Source organism: Mixophyes fleayi, chromosome 8, assembly GCF_038048845.1.
Source record: "Mixophyes fleayi isolate aMixFle1 chromosome 8, aMixFle1.hap1, whole genome shotgun sequence".
NCBI classification, from domain to species: domain Eukaryota; kingdom Metazoa; phylum Chordata; class Amphibia; order Anura; family Limnodynastidae; genus Mixophyes; species Mixophyes fleayi.
This window is the reverse complement of record NC_134409.1, coordinates 103,508,082-103,526,886: the sequence shown is the minus strand read 5'-3', so window position 1 is coordinate 103,526,886 and position 18,805 is coordinate 103,508,082. Positions and strand designations below refer to the sequence as shown.

The 18,805-nt window shown below is 41.2% G+C and overlaps 1 protein-coding gene and 1 long non-coding RNA gene across 4 annotated transcripts in view; one reads left to right on the top strand and one right to left on the bottom strand.

The window, feature by feature from the left end:
- Nucleotides 1–6,962: 6,962 nt before the first annotated feature.
- Nucleotides 6,963–11,498, bottom strand: LOC142099524 (uncharacterized). The gene is made up of 3 exons (XR_012678566.1): nucleotides 11,194–11,498; nucleotides 8,860–8,947; nucleotides 6,963–7,421 (listed from the first exon to the last, which is right to left on the bottom strand). It is a non-coding gene; the product is annotated as an uncharacterized LOC142099524 (long non-coding RNA).
- A 171-nt stretch (nucleotides 11,499–11,669) lies between these two features.
- Nucleotides 11,670–18,805, top strand: part of PRKCD (protein kinase C delta) — a 47,894-nt gene continuing 40,758 nt past the window's right edge. For 2 of the 3 annotated variants that reach the window (XM_075183038.1, XM_075183036.1), the window contains exon 1: nucleotides 11,670–11,775. The gene's annotated coding sequence lies outside the window, so the exon portion shown is untranslated. Of the gene's footprint in view, nucleotides 11,776–11,818; nucleotides 11,899–18,805 lie in introns of those variants that run through there. The other variant, XM_075183037.1, reaches the window with a different exon arrangement.

Below are 18,805 nucleotides of genomic sequence, written 5' to 3'. Positions count from 1 at the left end.
TTCAGGAGCAAATGTGTTTTGGAACAGTTGTGAAGGTGCATTAGTGTGAATAGTGTGATCGGGGATAAGGTCACCTCTAAAAAAGAGATGGGTTTTCAAAGAGCATCTAAAGATTTGAAGGCTGTGGGAAAGTCTGATTGAACGTGGTAGGGAATTCCATAAGTGGGGAGCAGCATGGGAGAAGTCTTGTAGGCGGGAGTGAGAGGTGGTTACCAGAGACGAGACAAGGTGCATTACCTTATTATGGATAAGATGCACTAGATTTTCACCTTCACATGTACCAATGTAAGATAAAACTGACCACCTTGACTGGAGTTCTCACCTCCGGCTTCAGTACCCGCGTATCTTTACAGCTCCCCCACTGTCAATGGCATTTCAACTGATAAGAAAACAGCTGCACTCATGCTGGATCACAGGGACTCAGAAGTTAGCTCAAACTTCATACAAATTACAAATTTATGAGTGGCCTGAGGAATAATACAGATATTTGGAAAAGTCCACCAGTATGATATGATAATATGAAATAATTATCTTCTTGTGTTGTGAAGCTTATATAGTACATTTGTGCTTGCAGAACATAGAAATGTTTGAACTTGTAACTAATTATTTATTGTCACTTCTAGAATTCATTCCATTTCTTTCAATTTGTTCCATGCTCACAAAGTTGGACATAGATGACATTGTTTCACTCCAAACCAAAAGATCAGTATGATCTTCTGTGTGCTGATTAGCATTCTGCGGAGAAGATTTCGGTGTTATTCATCAGTCTGGTATCTTATAATATAAAGACATCATATATCTTATCAGCCAGACACTGGCAGGTCACCTGGTCTTAAGGTACCTACACATGCAACAAGCCTATGAAATCTATTTTCGACTTTTCAGGATATTATGCGGTTAGTGAAATATTTGTATACATACACAATTTATCAAAATCTGATACATTTAATAGATAGAGCAGTAGATGAAAAGACATTCCTTAATTATGGTCATGCTATCCACAAACATAACGATACAACAGCTTTCAGTACTGGGAAATCAAAGATCTCAGACTTTTCGTTATTTCAGAGCTTAATATAATGTATAATCGCATTTTTTGTTGACCATCTGAAAATAGAAGTTGGCACTGCCAACTCTGTATTATTAGGACTAGTAGTCAGTTTTGCTGACCACTTTGTTTCATTTCATTAGAGCTACTACTCCAAGGAGAGCAGGAAAATCCCGCATATTGCCAATTTCCATAGTGAAGCGACTGCGGGCAGGGCTTAGCGACAGATTCAGTGAATCGCTTCATCCCGACACCGCCCCCTGCTGTAATAGGCCGAAAATATAGTTGTTTAGCAGAGAGGGCACTTGCTGCAGCTAGAATTCCCCTGCCAGAGGGGAGATATCAAATGTCAGCAAGTATGATATAATGTAATGTCACCTCCTGACTGCAGATTATCAGGACAGGATCAGATAGTGCTGGGTCTCTATATAATGTAATGTCACCTCCTGACTGCAGATTATCAGGACAGGATCAGATAGTGCTGGGTCCAGCCTCGGACTGGCCTGCCGGCCAGCCGGGCTGTAGACCGGTAGGCCCAGCCGCGATTAAGCCCCGCCCCCTCCGACATTGGGGCGGAGCTTGCAGGGAGCACCTCGTAGACGGTCGTCTGTGTAAGAAACACACTACCGCGCAGGCGCAGAGAGCCGTGCCTTGGCTCTCTGCGCCTGCGCGGTAGTGTTTTGTGAACTTCAGCAGGGGAGGAGGACGGAGTTTCTACCGCGGCTGTCTTCTTGTCACTAGCCGCGCCGCCCAGAGGAGCAGGATGCCGGAGCTTTTCAAGGTAAGGTAAGTGGCACCTCTTTTTTTTCCCCCTCTTTGTACTGCAGTCTGCAGGTACTGTTAAATTGCACACAGATAGCTGACTAGCATTCACCATAAGTGTGTACAATGCTCTGGATCTTAGGAAAAAGCTATAAAGGGTTAAGTAAAATCAGCAGTGATTAGACTCCTTTGTTGACATTTATTGTGGGAGTCTATTACATTCAGAATTTGTGGAGCAACAACCAATGTGAGGTCCAGAAGTAATGCGTAGCACCTCACTCCCTGCCAATCGAGGAGCCAGAATTGGGAGTGCCCAACCTGTACCCAGAAGCCTCCACAGGAGGGGGATCCAGGTTAACCAGTACTAGCAAGAGGTTACGACTCATGCTGTACCAACAAGATGCAGAGGCTGCAAGGACCAGATATCTTTTTCCTCATTGCCTGTGAGCCTTGTATAAGCGTGTGCCCCAAAAACAGGCTGTCATTGGAGCAGGACTGCCTTGCTGGCTGTAAGAGGGGGAGAATGCTAGTAACCACAGGACTGTGCCCAGGGGTTGGCTAAAGAGAGACTGATAATTATAACGTATTCAGTTGTTATGGTATAATTGTTTAACCTTTTAATAAAAAGTACTATAGCTCCGTTGTGTTAAATAAACTTAAGTTTTCATTATTCAGATGTTTGCCTGGATGTGAAAATACCAGTGTACACAATTAATGAAAAACTTTTGTTTTATACATCACGGAAACATTATCATTGTAAAATTCTGTAGATGGTTTAGCCAAACGGTATTGTCACAAGGCTTAGCAAGAGAGTTCCCCTGCTTTGGTTCTATACACTGTTAAAAACACCACAACTCCTGGGAAACAATAAAGAATATATATGTATATATAGTGTGAATTGAGAGTACTATAGCTGCACAGAGAACACTAAATGCTGAGTTGGTTTGGGTCTATAGTTGAATGTGGGGCTGAGTGTGGGGAGGAGGCTGAGTGTGGGGAGGGGGGCTATCTATTAAATGTGAATATTAATTATTTAATGCTAGGAATGGTAGTGGGAAATGGCTGTATTAAACGTAAATGCTATTGATTTATTGCTGGGGCCGTTTGGAGGGAGGGTAATAGGTTTATTTATTAAATGGGAATACTATTAATTTAATGTTGGGGTTGGTTGGACGGAAATAGATCTATTTATCAAATGTGAGTGCTATTACTTTAATGTTGAGGCTGGAGAGAGGCCTAATTATTAAATGTGGGTGCTGTTGATTTAATGGCAGGGATGGTTGGCGTTTCTAAATGTACCAATTATTTTTTCCAAATAGGGCCCTCAACATTCCAGGATGCAGACAAGCCGCAACTAAAGAAACCAGCAGCCACAGGTGGTAAAAGTGACAACAACAGGTAGGACAGTCTGTCAAATGTTCTGAGTCTAGTGTAGGCTTGGCTAACCTGTGGTACTCCAGGTGTTGTGAAACTACAAGTCCCAGCATACCCTTCCAGCAATAAGCTGCTATATATTGGCAAAGCATGCTGGGACTTGTAGTTTCAAAACACCTGGAGTGCCACAGGTTAGCCAAACCTGGTCTAGTGGGACAATCCTGATTTTTGGTGACTGTTCTGCCCAATCTAAGAGGCAGGTCAAGACTGTGTATTCTTTATACACACACTGCATTCTTTATATACTACACTAAGGTGCTAGCTGTCCTTTGTGGGCTGACCGCTCCCCCTCTAGTGTCTGGTCCCGCCTCTATGATGGCTGACCACACCACCTCTGGTGGGCCCCTAGTGTTGCATTCCCGGTGGGCCCTTCATGCCCCAGTCCGACACTGGCTGGGTCTCTATATAATGTAATGTCACCTCCTGACTGCAGATTATCAGGACAGAATCAGATAGTGCTGGGTCTCTATATAATGTAATGTCACCTTCTGACTGCAGATTATCAGGACAGCATCAGATAGTGCTGGGTCTCTATATAATGTAATGTCACCTCCTGACTGCAGATTATCAGGACAGGATCAGATAGTGCTGGGTCTCTATATAATGTAATGCCACCTCCTGACTGCAGATTATCAGGACAGGATTACAAAGTGCTGGGTCTCTATATAATGTAATGTCACCTCCTGACTGCAGATTATCAGGACAGGATCACACAGTGCTGGGTCTCGATATAATGCAATGTCACCTCCTGACTGCAGATTATCAAGACAGGATCACACAGTGCTGGGTCTCTATATAATGTAATGTCACCTCCTGACTGCAGATTATCAATACAGGATCAGACACGGCTGGGTCTCTATATAATGTAATGTCACCTCCTGACTGTAGATTATCAATACAGGATCACACAGTGATGGGTCTCTATATAATGTAATGCCACCTCCTGACTGCAGATTATCAGGACAGGATCACACAGTGCTGGGTCTCTATATAATGTAATGTCACCTTTTGACTGCAGATTTTCAGGACAGGATCAGACAGTGCTGGGTCTCTATATAATGTAATGTCACCTTTTGACTGAAGATTATCAATACAGGATCACACAGTGCTGGGTCTCGATATAATGTAATGTCACCTCCTGACTGCAGATTATCAGGACAGGATCAGACACGGCTGGGTCTCTATATAATGTAATGTCACCTCCTGACTGCAGATTATCAGGACAGGATCAGATAGTGCTGGGTCTCTATATAATGTAATGCCACCTCCTGACTGCAGATTATCAGGACAGGATCACACAGTGCTGGGTCTCTATATAATGTAATGTCACCTTTTGACTGCAGATTTTCAGGACAGGATCAGACAGTGCTGGGTCTCTATATAATGTAATGTCACCTTTTGACTGAAGATTATCAATACAGGATCACACAGTGCTGGGTCTCTATATAATGTAATGTCACCTCCTGACTGCAGATTATCAGGACAGGATCACACAGTGCTGGGTCTCGATATAATGCAATGTCACCTCCTGACTGCAGATTATCAGGACAGGATCACACAGTGCTGGGTCTCTATATAATGTAATGTCACCTCCTGACTGCAGATTATCAATACAGGATCAGACACGGCTGGGTCTCTATATAATGTAATGTCACCTCCTGACTGCAGATTATCAATACAGGATCACACAGTGATGGGTCTCTATATAATGTAATGCCACCTCCTGACTGCAGATTATCAGGACAGGATCACACAGTGCTGGGTCTCTATATAATGTAATGTCACCTTTTGACTGCAGATTTTCAGGACAGGATCAGACAGTGCTGGGTCTCTATATAATGTAATGTCACCTTTTGACTGCAGATTATCAATACAGGATCACACAGTGCTGGGTCTCGATATAATGTAATGTCACCTCCTGACTGCAGATTATCAGGACAGGATCAGACACGGCTGGGTCTCTATATAATGTAATGTCACCTCCTGACTGCAGATTATCAGGACAGGATCAGACACGGCTGGGTCTCTATATAATGTAATGTCACCTCCTAACTGCAGATTATCAGGACAGGATCACACAGTTCTGGGTCTCTATATAATGTAATGTCACCTCCTGACTGCAGATTATCAGGACAGGATCACACAGTGCTGGGTCTCTATATAATGTAATGTCACCTTTTGACTGCAGATTTTCAGGACAGGATCACACAGTGCTGGGTCTCTATATAATGTAATGTCACCTTTTGACTGCAGATTTTCAGGACAGGATCACACAGTGCTGGGTCTCTATATAATGTTATGTCACCTCCTGACTGCAGATTATTAGGACAGGATTGTACAGTGCTATGTTTTATATAATGTAGTATCAGCTAATGACTATAATTTATCAGGGCAGGATCAGACACTGCTAGATTTCTATCTGTACTGTAAGTCATGAGGCAAAATCAGATGTCTTGGTCAACCAAGTATTGCTTGAATATGTATATTTAAATTGTTAACTCTTGGAATGTAGTGAAACATTAACTTTCAAGCCACTCCTTTACATTTGTGATAAAAGAAAAGTTGGTTTACTCATCTTAAAATCAATATAAGGAAAGTTAAGTGACACATTGCAAAGATCAATCCACAATAACTTTATCAGCTTAATGAAGAATTACTGAGACACTTGTGTAATGGAATCTATTGCACCACAGAAGGGATCATAAAGGAACCGTGATATTGAGGTCATCATAGATGGTTAAAGAGGACCTGTAACCAAGTCCTCTGATGTTAGTTTTTGCTGTACTACATATTGCCATGTGCAGTATGTAGTTGCAAAAGGGGTGTGATATCCTGCTTTATACCCTGTTTAGTCAGGGGAGAGAGTTTTATGCATGTGCTATGCCCTCTCCCACTTTCCACCAATCTGCAGAGCAGTAGAGCTGTGTGATATAGAGAAAGCAGGCCTAGGGGTAAAATCTCTACCTACAACTTGACTTACCTTGAGCTTTCAGACTACACTATGCTCACTCCCAGGCAGGCTGCAGTGGTGTAACACTCAATCACCAGCCAAATAGCAAAATTTGGGGGTACCACATGCTCAGAACAGCAGAGTCCGGTTCCCTGTTAATTGCAACTCATGGAACATCCTCCTCTCTGTGGCCATTTAATGTTGTGTAACAAAATTGGTAAAGGTTTAAAGAGTAAAAATCTGTGGACTTAGAACTAGATAAAGCGAATGCAATGGGGTCTTTTTGAGTTATTTTGATATGTTGTTGAGGCAGGTAAATTGTAGTTTCGCATTTCCTTTGTTGTCAGAAAATACTTAACTCAGAAAATCTTACTAAAGTTGCTTATTGCAAGCTGCCATATTGCATTACAAGTCTCTGACTGGGATCAGTAAATAAACTGTTGTTCATCCACAATTTATCTTTCTTGGTTTAAAGAAATCCTAGCTCATGTTCCATCTGAATATGGCTCTTTCGCTGCCTATAAGGTATAAGTTAGTATACAACACCCATTTTCCTATCTCACAACATTCCCAATTGAAAATTGGTAAAAAAAAAAATGGGTCACACCTCTAATCTGCCCAGACCCTGCCTCACCCGTATCTGGTAAAACCCCTTTTCCCAGTTGGCCACACCCTTTTGGAAACAGATATCACACTGTCCTGTAAAAATCAGAACTGTTGGCAGGTATGCATTTATTATTTTTGTGTGTATAAATAGATTATTATTATTAATCTTTATTTATAGGGCACCACAAGGTTTCCGCAGCGTCGTACAAAATACAGACAATGGACCTTACAGGGTAAAACATACAGAACAATAAATAAAAATACCAGGACTTCAAAGCTCCAAACATAGCTAGCACATTGAAGATGGTGAAGAATAGGTAGAGAGACAGTAGGGACGAGGGCCCTGCTTGTGAGAGCTTACATTCTAAGGGAGGGGAAACGGATAGGAGGCACAGGAGGGAGTCAGAGGGGATCAATCGCAAGAGAAGTGAGAGGAGGGACATGGGAGGAGAGAGGTGAGGAAATCTGGCATGGAGAGCATGTTAGGTGGATGGCTGGTAGGCTATGAGAGAGATGTGAGTTTTAAGTGCCCGTTTAAAGGTTCACAAATTAGGGGACAGTCGGATGGAGCGAGAGAGGTCGTTTCAGTGGAAGGGGGCGGCCCGGGAGAAATCTTGGATTCTGGAGTGGAATGAGATGATCAGACAGGTGACGGTCATTGGCAGAGTAGAGAGGCGGTTGGAGATGTAAGGAGCAGTGGAGTGGGAGAAATGATGAGTCTTATTATAATTCATATAATTGAGATCCTATTATATGGATTTTTAAAACCACTTAGCAAAAGAACTTTGTGGTACGTTTACTTTTTAATCTGTCATTTCTACCATATAAACTAAAATGGCTATGGAGACATTTCAAAACAGTTGGTTTAAACTTACCATTCACAAAATCCACCCACATAACTATATAGTAATTATAGTAGAATTCCATTCACAAAACTTGTCATGCATAAAATAAACTTTCATTGCATTTGCCTAAAAAAGTCGTTTTGTGTGACTGAAATGTTGCAGTTTGTTTCCTTTTTATGCCACACAATCCATGTGAGTCTGTCCTTCTGTGTAAATCACTAGCAATATCAGGTAACAGTTATATGTGGTATAATCCTACTGTGTGTGCAAAAGCAAGTTAAGCAAACTCCTTTGAAATGCATCTCATTTTGAGTTAGGCTGGTTACACACTACACGGTTTTCTGCTGACGATCAGGCCAATCACACGACCGTTCGGCCCGATATCGCATTAGTGTGTACGCCCCAACGATGAACGATTATCTGTCCAAAGCTCATCGTATTGTTTCATTTGATTTTTAAACAACTAAATATCTCATTCTGCAACATTGTTCCAATCCTGCAGTGTATGCACTGACGACTGCAGTGTTCATAGATCTCTATGGAGTGTGCAGAGTCACAATCTATTCAGCCGATGGTTATGACAGATGAAGATCACAGATCTGAAGGTAAATCTTGTAAAACGTGTATAGTGTGTACATATTAAAATCGTAAAATTTCTGTAGTGTGTATCCAACCTTATATAGATCTATAAATACACAACTATGAGACGTAAATTGTGCATCTACATAAACCTATATAAACTGGGTTTTAAAGTTGATGATGATTGATCCATCCTTGCCCAGGGTGCATCTATGTGCTAGTTTTAAGGCTACATATATCTTAAGATGTATACAACTTAAAATAAAGCCGTTGAAACACACGTGTGCAGGTGAATCTTTCTTCATACTGATGGATGCATCTTTATGTTCAATCTAAATCAGGCATTAAGTGAGAGACACCCCAGTTGCTAACCTCCTATCCCAGCCAACATAAGGAATTGCAGCATTCTGAGCTTAAAATCACCAGTGGAATTCTGCTTGAATATTAAACCTTAAAATATATAGTATTGAAAGGGTTAGAAACTTATACCTCTCAATATTATGTATTTAGCTCCAGTTATATCATATTATTCAGCACAGTAATACACAGCCTTTGATATACATTAATGAGGTATAGGGGCTTTAAAGCTCGTTCAAAGGAGGATTCCGATCATCAGACAACTTTAACTTACTGACCTGTATGCGCCTTGCTGGTCCATGTATTTTTCTGCTATGTGAACAGGTATTATTTTTGCTGATTTGGAATACAACATAAGGCTGCTCTCTGGATACAGTGGAAAAGAAACACACAGAAAATCAACCAAAACAGTGCTGTAATCCAATAAAAAAAGATTCCTATCTATAAATAAAATACAGTAGTCAAACACACATCAGCAAATATATGAATAGCCTCCGAAACTTGACAGCTCTTCTGCTTATAGGACAGTCCTAACCCGAATCTATGATAGAACCCATATTGGGCCATGGATTTATGTGTTTTTAAATTGGGAACAAACTTGCTAGGGGGTACCCCAAAGTCTCCAAAAAACAGGCACTGTAAAGATCTGCACTCTAAGTCAGCTACTGATCTCATACAGAGCTCATTAACAGTAATGCACACAATGGAAGTTGCTCAATCAATTCATAGGAAACAACCAGTATTCAAAAGGTGGGTTACCTAGAAAAACACAATAAATCCCCAGCACACTACGGCTGGCCAGTAAAAAGACTAATTAAAACTGCCCGGTCTCTGAATACAGTGGAACTCATTTACAGCACACACTGAAGGCACACTGAAAATCAATAGTCTTTTACAGGGGCTATTCTCACTTCTTCTGTGCAAAGAAAAGCGTTTATTAGCAGAAATGCAAAAGGACAGTGCAAAAGAAAGGACACCCCTATAAAGGTGCTTTGTTCACCCCTTTATCTTATTTTAACAATCTCGCTTTGCAAAATTATATCTATTTTTTTACACTGCTCTGCAAAAGGAATATAAACAAGTATATAACGGCCTGATTATATGAAGACATGGTAGAAAAGCATAGAACCCAACTACAATCCAGCTAAGATATAACATGATACGATCATGAAAACCAGAGGGAGAGGGCGATAGACACGGCGTCCAACCAGAGACACTGGCATAGAAAAAAGCATAGAAGCCCCTTTAAGACATGTACAACTGCCATAGGTCTGCTCTCAAGTGGATATGATAGTCAAGATGATAAAACACACAACAGAAGCTCAAAAGCCAACTGTAGTATAAATAATTTACAAATGTATTGTTATAGCCTCCATTTTTCCATATGCAAGATCTAAAATTCTGACCCAAGTTTGCCTGTGGTGTCAAGTATATCTGGAAGCGCTTCAATCAGCTGGAGAGAATTGACACAGACCAAGTTCTGTATACAAGGAATATTCTCTGATTTATTGATACAAAGATACAAGTTTTTATAGCCTACTGAATAAATGAATCCTACGTCATATGCATACATTAGGCTATGAGAAGCGCTACTGATTAACTTTCTCAATTATTCTTGAGGTGTTTATTTTCTCCCCCTTCTAAGGACAGATGAGAATATTATTTTTATCTTAAGGGGAGCTGGAGGTATGCTATGTCCAACATCAAGGGCATAGCTCTCATACTACGAGCTGAACATGAAAATGCTTATTGTTTTCATATCTTGATACATTATTTTGGTGTTCTCTATGTCAGTTTAACCTCAAGGCCATAGGCTCACATCTTGTAAGACTGCAAATCAGCAGAAAAATGAATAATCTTTTTTAGCAAATAATATTTATATGCAAGTTACAATAAATGGCTGAACAAAGGCTTTATGAGGCCTAAACAAAAAATCATATTTAACACATACCAACATGATGATCTGTAAAATGAACATATGGAAGGTATATTATACATAAGTAAAGTGAAGATCACAAGGGGAATATAAAATCAATAACAATTTGTATTATTTATATTTGACTATAGACTGTATCAAATAGACTACAGTTACATTCATAGGTATTGATGTGCCACTGCTATCTGGTGGACCAGATCAGGGGCGGGCTGGGCCGGGGGGGCATCGGCCCCCCGGGCCACTCAGACTTTCCGCTTTTAGGGCCGGGGAGTAGGCCGGCCAGCCGCCCCCCGATGCAATTTCTCCGGATTTTTACCTGATGTCATCAGATGCGGCCGCATCACATGACTCGGGATGCAGCCGCGTCATCAATGACGCGGCCGCATCCCATGTAATGAGATGCGGCCCCGTGTGCTCTCCTGCGTGAAGTATGCCAGCCCGCGCCTGGACCAGATATTTCCCTCCAAAGGGTAAATGTATCAAGCTGCAAGTTTCTGGCAGGTTTGAAAAGTGGAGATGTTGCCTATAGCAGCCAATCACAATCTGCCTACCATTTTGTAGAACGTACTAAATAAATGATAGCAATCAGCTTCCAGAGAAACCCCACACCATATTTGCTTAATATAACCCCAAGCATGCATTCTAGCATTTGTTATAAACGATGCATTTCACCTACTTCAAGTTAGAAGACTGCATCGTGCACTGTAACTTATATAGCTGCAAAGTATAGTTTCCAAATGGAGATAAAAAGAGCAGCAGCATGAAATAAAGTGTTGTATTGTAAGTAGAATATCTTGTGTCCTTAGATGAATGAAGACTGTTTACATTATCAGTGTATGAGATGAAGAAGGGAAATGAGGAAGAGGTCTGAAAAGTAGTGGTAGGAGGAGGCAGGTTCAGGGAGCTAAGTTATAAGGAAATAGAACCCGACTACAATCCAGCTAAGATATAACATGATACGATCATGACACCCAGAGGGAGAGGGCGACAGACACAGCGTCCAACCAGACACACTGGCAGAGAGAGCAGTGCCAGGGAGGGGGTGAGGTAAACACGGAATAGGAGACGGTGCAGGGTGAGAGTGACCGGGAGAAGAGACAGGGGAGGTACTCACAAGGAGGAGGGTGTTGTCGGCAGGGAGGGGGAGCCCGAGCAGATCACTTACACATTCAGAGCGGAATAAGGAAGCGGCGTTAGACCGGGAGCCCCCGCCAAGGACTGGACCCCGCCACCTGGGAGCCCCCGCCCAGCCCCACAGGTAAGAAGATGATGTGGAAGTTGGAGAAAGTTCGGCGAGGGGGTATCTGACGTCTGCTGGACTGTGACTACTGTGACTGGAGGGTTAGGAAGCGTCCATTACAAGAGAGTGACAGAAACTGAGGTGATACTGGAAGAAGGTTGGAAAAAGTGTACCAAATATAGGTAGTGAGTGAAAGTGGAGATACAAAAGGTGGGTGGTGAGTGGGTGAAGGGCAGGGAGAAGGTAGGTGGTGAGTGGAAGGAGGACAGGAAGAGGGTGAGCAGCAAGTAGAGAAAGGGAGAGTGTAAGTGGTTGAGTAAAAGGACAGGGTAGATGGTTGGAAGAGGAACAGAGAGAGGGTAGTTGTGTGTTAGAAGAGCACAGAGAAGATGGGTTGTGAGTGAGTTAAGAGCAGGGAGAAGGTAGGTGGCTAGCGGGTGAAGAGCAGGGAGAAGGTAGGTGGCTAGCGGGTGAAGGGCAGGGAGAAGGTAGGTGGTGAGTGGGTGAAGGGCATGCAGAAGGTAGGTGGTGAGTGGGTGAAGGGCAGGAGAAGGTAGGTGGTGAGCGGGTGAAGGGCAGGAGAAGGTAGGTGGTGAGTGGGTGAAGGGCAGGAGAAGGTAGGTGGTGAGCGGGTGAAGGGCATGGAGAAGGTAGGTGGTGAGTGGGTGAAGGGCATGGAGAAGGTAGGTGGCGAGCGGGTGAAGGGCTGGGAGAAGGTAGGGTGTGAGCGAGTGAAGGGCATGGAGAAGGTAGGTGGTGAGCGGGTGGAAGGTAGGTGGCGAGCCGGTGAAGGGCAGGGACAAGGTAGGTGGTGAGCTGGTGAAGGGCAGGGACAAGGTAGGTGGTGAGCTGGTGAAGGGCAGGGACAAGGTAGGTGGTGAGCTGGTGAAGGGCTTGGAGAAGGTAGGTGGCGAGCAGGTGAAGGGCAGGCACAAGGTATTTGGTGAGCTGGTGACGGGCAGGGCCAAGGTAGGTGGTGAGCTGGTGAAGGGCAGGGAGAAGGCAGGTGGCGAGCCGGTGAAGGGCAGGGAAAGGGTGAGTGGGTTAAGGGCTTGGAGAGGGTGGGTGGCAAATGGTTGAAGAAAAGGATAGGGGGCAAGTGGAAAGAGGGCAAACAGAAGTTATGTGGGTAGTGGAAGAAGAGCAGGGACACCGTGGGTATGTTTTTGATTAGTTTGACAGAACTGGCAGCTGATTTGTTTAATGATTGTCTTAGAATGAATGTAGTCACAACCACACAGCTAGCAGTCTAAACAAGAATAACCATGTGACATTTATGCAGCGTGCATATTAAATCCAAGAAACTGACTTGCCGTCCAGGATCTGGCTTCTCTCTGCAGAATGAATAAATATATATATATATATATATATATATATATATATATATATATATATACATACACACACATACACATACACACACACATACACAATTTCTTTCCACAATAAATCATACACAGTAAACCAAGCCTGTAACAAGTGTATGCTACCTAGAGGTTTTTTTTTTATTAACAAATATGATAGTTTCCAGAGCTCATGTACAAAAGTCAGCTGTTCCATGGGCCACAAGCTACTTAGATGTGAGATAGGATTTCAGGCCATGTGCATTCAAATACAAATGGAAAATGCTTATAAAATAGATTGCATGTTGCTAAAACTTGTTACATTCATATTGGTCTAATGAGTGCTAGCTACTGCACGGCCTTTTAGTATTGTAATACAAGTGTAGTAAAACTATTTAAGCTTTCAAGGAAGGGCTGTTTTCTATTTACTTTCTGTGTGTACAGCACATTAGAGTGTAATAATACCTGTTGTGTATACTGTAAAATAACAGTATTAACTTTGTGTCATAAAGCTGGGTACACACCTATGCAGTTATCGTGCAGACCTCACGGTTCACGACCGTTGGGTCAGATAACAGCAACAGTATGTATGCTCCCACGATCATGTCTTATAGTACCAAACCACATTGCATCTGTTGACTTGATGTTCTAAACTTTCTAAGCATCATGATCAACAATGAAACGATGTCGGGTAAATGTGCCGGTAGTTCCTACAACATATTGTAGCAGCATATGCAGATATCTGTAGAGTATGTTTGGAGTCACAATCTTTGGTTGGTTATGAGCGAAGAAGATCACAGATCTGAATGTGAATTGTGTAGTTATGTAGGCATGAATTAGCATACTCATTGGGTCTTTCAGTCGTTTGTGAAATCGTTAGAGAAATTGCAAAGTTGCATCTGATGTATGATTGCATAAGGGTGCACCCAGCTTTAAAGTGAGCGCTTGCTCACACATATTTGTCAGGAAAATGGTTAAAAATACATGAAAGTAACTAAATAAAACTAATGCACACTTTGGGTGTGATTTAGTTGTGCATTTTGTATATGCTTTCCATGCATTGCTCTTTAACAAATACAATTTTAAGCACTGCATTCCAAAATTGCAGATATTTTAGAAAGTAATAGTAGGAGCCAGCACATAAGATCATTCATCTGATTTTTTTTTTTTTTTTTTAATGCACTTTTTAGACATTGATTAACAGTTGATAGATGTGATTGAGCCATAGTTTTGTATCCCTGCTGTATTTTCCTCTGGCTCAGGCCATCACCACTTGAGGTTCCTGACTTGTGAATAAGTACTTGGAACATTGTTCCTATTATTTTTTTTTTTCTTGTCATGCATGTTGCAATCACAGGGTTATCATAAAATACATTTGTATCAACTGTCCAACATGCAATGGTCCGTGTCGTGTGCTTCTGAAAGGTCTGTATAAAGGCTTCAGTGTTCTTTATTGTTTATCCTATTTTTGAGTACTTTTCATTCATAACAAAGATTCCATTGTTTTAAACAGTCCCCTGATTTTGTGAATTTGTTTTTACATAACCAGGAAAAGTAACTTAGTTATGGCATTATGGCCAGTCTAGAGCTGGTATTTAACACCATTCACATGTTATTGGGTATTTTTAAGATAAGTTTGACTGTTAAATGCTGCATGGAGAATATAGGTTTGTAAGTGGTCTTAGTGCATTACTTGCCATAATGTTATTGTTCCTGCCTCCTGTTTAAATGATTGCCTTATTATATATTCATTGATCCCTTGTGGACTGCATAAACCAGCGCAGTAGCTTCCATTTTCAGCTGTGGCTTAGTAAACGGCTATAAGGGGAGCAATCTCTGGTGCTAAGTTTAATTTGCCATATCTGGGACCAAGGCTCATGTGCACAACTGTATCTCAGGAATGGGTTTTATTTATCTGTGTATATTTTTTGTTTGTTTTTACGTTATACATTTGACTACTTCTCTGTTCCGACACATATGGATAACCTTACTGACAGCTCCTACTACTGAATGAGGGGCTTGGTGGGATAGGAGAGACCTCTCTACTCAGTGCTCCTGTCCCTAAACTTTCTGCTCTGAGGTTCTCCACTGCCCCCTTTCTTCCTCACTGCTGGAAGTGTCTATACTGAGCATGGCAGCCTGATGCTTCCATCATCTGGTGATCAGTGTTGTTTGTGCAGTTCATTGTGATTGGGAGGCTTCTCCAAATTAGTGTGATAACTTCCTTAGCCCAAGTGAATACTGCAGATTGTGATGATTACCGGAATGCTGAAGCGGCTGTCTGCCAAAGTGCATTATATCTGCTTCATGTCTTGTTCTGCTTCGTGTGGGGTAGGTGTTTCTCCCCAACGCTGACCTATTGTGATGAGTTCCATGCTGACATCACCATAGATACCATTGTTTATGGAACGTTTGCAATTTCAGATGTCTTGGTCACTGAAGCCGTTGCCAAACGTGCCCCAGCAATCATTCCTCTTTCAAAGTCCCTGAAATCTCCTCTTGTAGCCAATTCTAGAGGACCAAGGCTGTCCAGCATTTTTGTGCACTACCGTAAATGTTTGGGAAATAATTTGCTTAATTAATGCATGTGCCTCACCTATGTGCAACCTCTAGCTTTTAATATGCTTGGCGTTCCTCATTTACATAGAAGTTTTAGTTTTCTTGTCTGTCTGCAGTGTTTTGTGGTGTGATAGGTCATAATATTTTAACTCTATATCTGTCTATATCTTTTAATTCTGGCTTGTCAGAGATGTCTGAAAATCTGCTTGTTTGATCATCGGCCTATCTCTGTGTTGTTTCAGCCTCGCCACCCAATGACCAGATTTTTGTAAATTTGTCCTTCCTGGTTTTTGGTAAAATTTGGTCCCAAATCTGGTGACTTTTTTCCAAATGACTGGTACAATACAAATGTGACTTCTACTGTTAACTGCCAATTGAATCCTTTTATTTTATCAGCATTAAGCGATGTTTTACTCAATGCTACGAGCAGTGCTTCATTTAGCTGTTCTACTTAAAGTAACATGTAGGTGATGATGATAATAATCATGTTTTTATTATTAGTAATATTATTATTATATAAATTACTGCTTCCAATTCAGGCACATTGATTAGCTCCATGGAGTTTGCAAAAACAATAAAATCAATTTATGCCAAGAGCTTCCTTTTAGCACAGATCAGATGTACAGAAATTAATTCTGTTGATAGTTATAAATCTGAGCTCTCTTGGTTTGACTGCAGGAAAGGATTAGAGCAATTCCCAGTAAAACACACACGGTTCAGCAACCGTGTCCGCCAGAATTCTCCTCTCCCTCTTGGTAAACTGCTGCAATATGCTGCCGGTGGTTTCTATATGTTTTCAATGTTGGCTACAGTTCTTGTCCATAGCCCTGAGCAGAGAAGTATTGCTGACGCATTTTTATACTTCTATTATCTACTTCACTGGCTAATTTTTTTGATTTAAACATTAAAAATTCACTGTAAAGTGAACACAGTGCTTGGTTGCACCACTACCACTCAGAGTATTAATCGCACAGTTTCACAGGGCATTACATAACATCTCTGATACTGGACTGATTGAGTAAATGAAGACTTGTGTTTCAGTCCCATCTGTCATTACCACATCTGTTTACTGCTTCTTTCCACATTCATAGAGGTGTAAGGATTACACACAGCAAAACCAGGCTGTGGTCGTATGTGGAATGCGGTACCTCTGATTGCCACACTTCATAAACCCTGTTCTGTACTATGCAACATATACTTTTCTGGCACCTACACTGTTCTCGGAGCCTGATGGGTACTTTTCTAGTTACCATTCTGGACAATCTAGTTTTTCAAGATTCAGCAACTTGAACAATAGAGACTGTGATGCCACTTCATTGATTTCTGAAATAATGCATGTTTGACTGGATCTAAAACTGTCAGGTTTAGTAGCTGAGGGTGAATTGTACCGGCTAATCTTTAAATGTCAAGAAGCTTTGCCCCATGTTCCACGTCATTGACTTTGATCAATAATTAACTGCCCTGTTGGCAGAATTGTATATTAAAGCAGTTGTTTTTCACACAAAAATAAACCATAACAGAAGTGTTTATTATAATGGAATTTTCATTAAATATACAGCATTATACTGGCAAATCTTAAGCGAGCTCATCATAATCCGCAAAGAGTACAGTTGAAGCAAGTCGCTTTCTATTACCCATTTATCAGTTCCTAATGTACATGTCTTCTACATATATTATGTTTTTATCCGTTTCCCCAAAAAATAGAGAAGTTTTCTCAAAGACGTACACAGATTATAAATTCACTCAGTGAACATTTTTCTCGGAATGTTTATAAGATGTGATTAGTTGTAGTTTTTAATATAAAGTCCCATAGGGCAGTCACAGATGGACAATTTATAGAGCTCTCATTTTCTGACCAGGGAAGCACAGTGTGCTAAAGTGATGATGCTCTCAGTCAGGAGAATAAAAAGTGAGTGGGGAATGTTTTTTGTAACAACATTATATACTTCCCCTGCTAAAATACCTCACACATGTACTTCAGAATTGCTTTCTGCATTCATATTCATGGTATGATGACTGAGCATATGATGATCAGAAGATGTTGTCATTCTAAAAAAAAAAAAAAAATCATTGCCCATATTCATACCTGCCAACAGTTATCCAGGGGAAGTTATAAGATATGCTTATAATGACTGAGTACAATTATGTTAATAAAATATGGATAAAGAAATGACACATTTGCATTTCCATAATCCTGAGGCTGTGTAGCAAAGGAATAAGGTTCCACTATATTGGCCAGTAGCTAACAGTGGAGCCTTTTTTGTGGCAGTCATGACAGTGCAGACTATTAATTCACTAGGAACTACTGAAATCATGGTCACTGTTTTTTAGGTCTCAGTGGTGTCCCTATTTCGTCATTAATTGTTAGGCTTAATTGTGGTTCAGCACACAAGATGGCTGACTCCACTGTTGATCTTTATGTTGATTTGTTAAATGGTGCATGGAAGTTGCATGTCAGGTTTGTAAGATCTGTAGCTACTGTATATTGTAAACAAGTCTGACTCTGCCAAGAAGGAGTTATGTCATTAAAAAAGTGGTTTTCTCATTTTCCACATATATGTACATCAGATCAAAATTTACAGATTGCGTCATATCATAGAATAGGGCTATCTTACTTCCAGCCTTTAAAGCTGCATTACCACCTAATTGCTAAATTTTACTCACCCGCTCCTTCCCCATAGCCCCAGGGGCTTCACCATAAAGCTGTTTTTCCTGGGGCTCATCCATTTCTGTAATATAGGACTGACAAAATTTGTCACTTTAAAATGGCTGAAGAAGGGGGTGTGAGCAGGAAGACCAATCAGAAATGTTTTCTCTGTTTTCGATGTGTCTGTGATATGACCCACGTATCTTCCAGAACACGGGCTATGTGATGCAGCCTGTGGGGTTTCCAGGAAGGCAAGGAACTGGTGAGTAAATGCTATATTTGAAGCGGTAATGTAGTTTTAAGTTCCGGTTCCCTGAAAATTCACAATTTAATCACTTATGTTTGTCAGAAAGCAATAATTTTTGAGTGCTACATTTTTATATATCTTTAATTTATGGCCCATTCACAATCTTTATTGCATTTTGGAACAGTGGTCGAACTGGATATTCAGAAGTGGTGGTATGAAAAATGTAATGGGAGTGTAAGTGGATGGAATGTG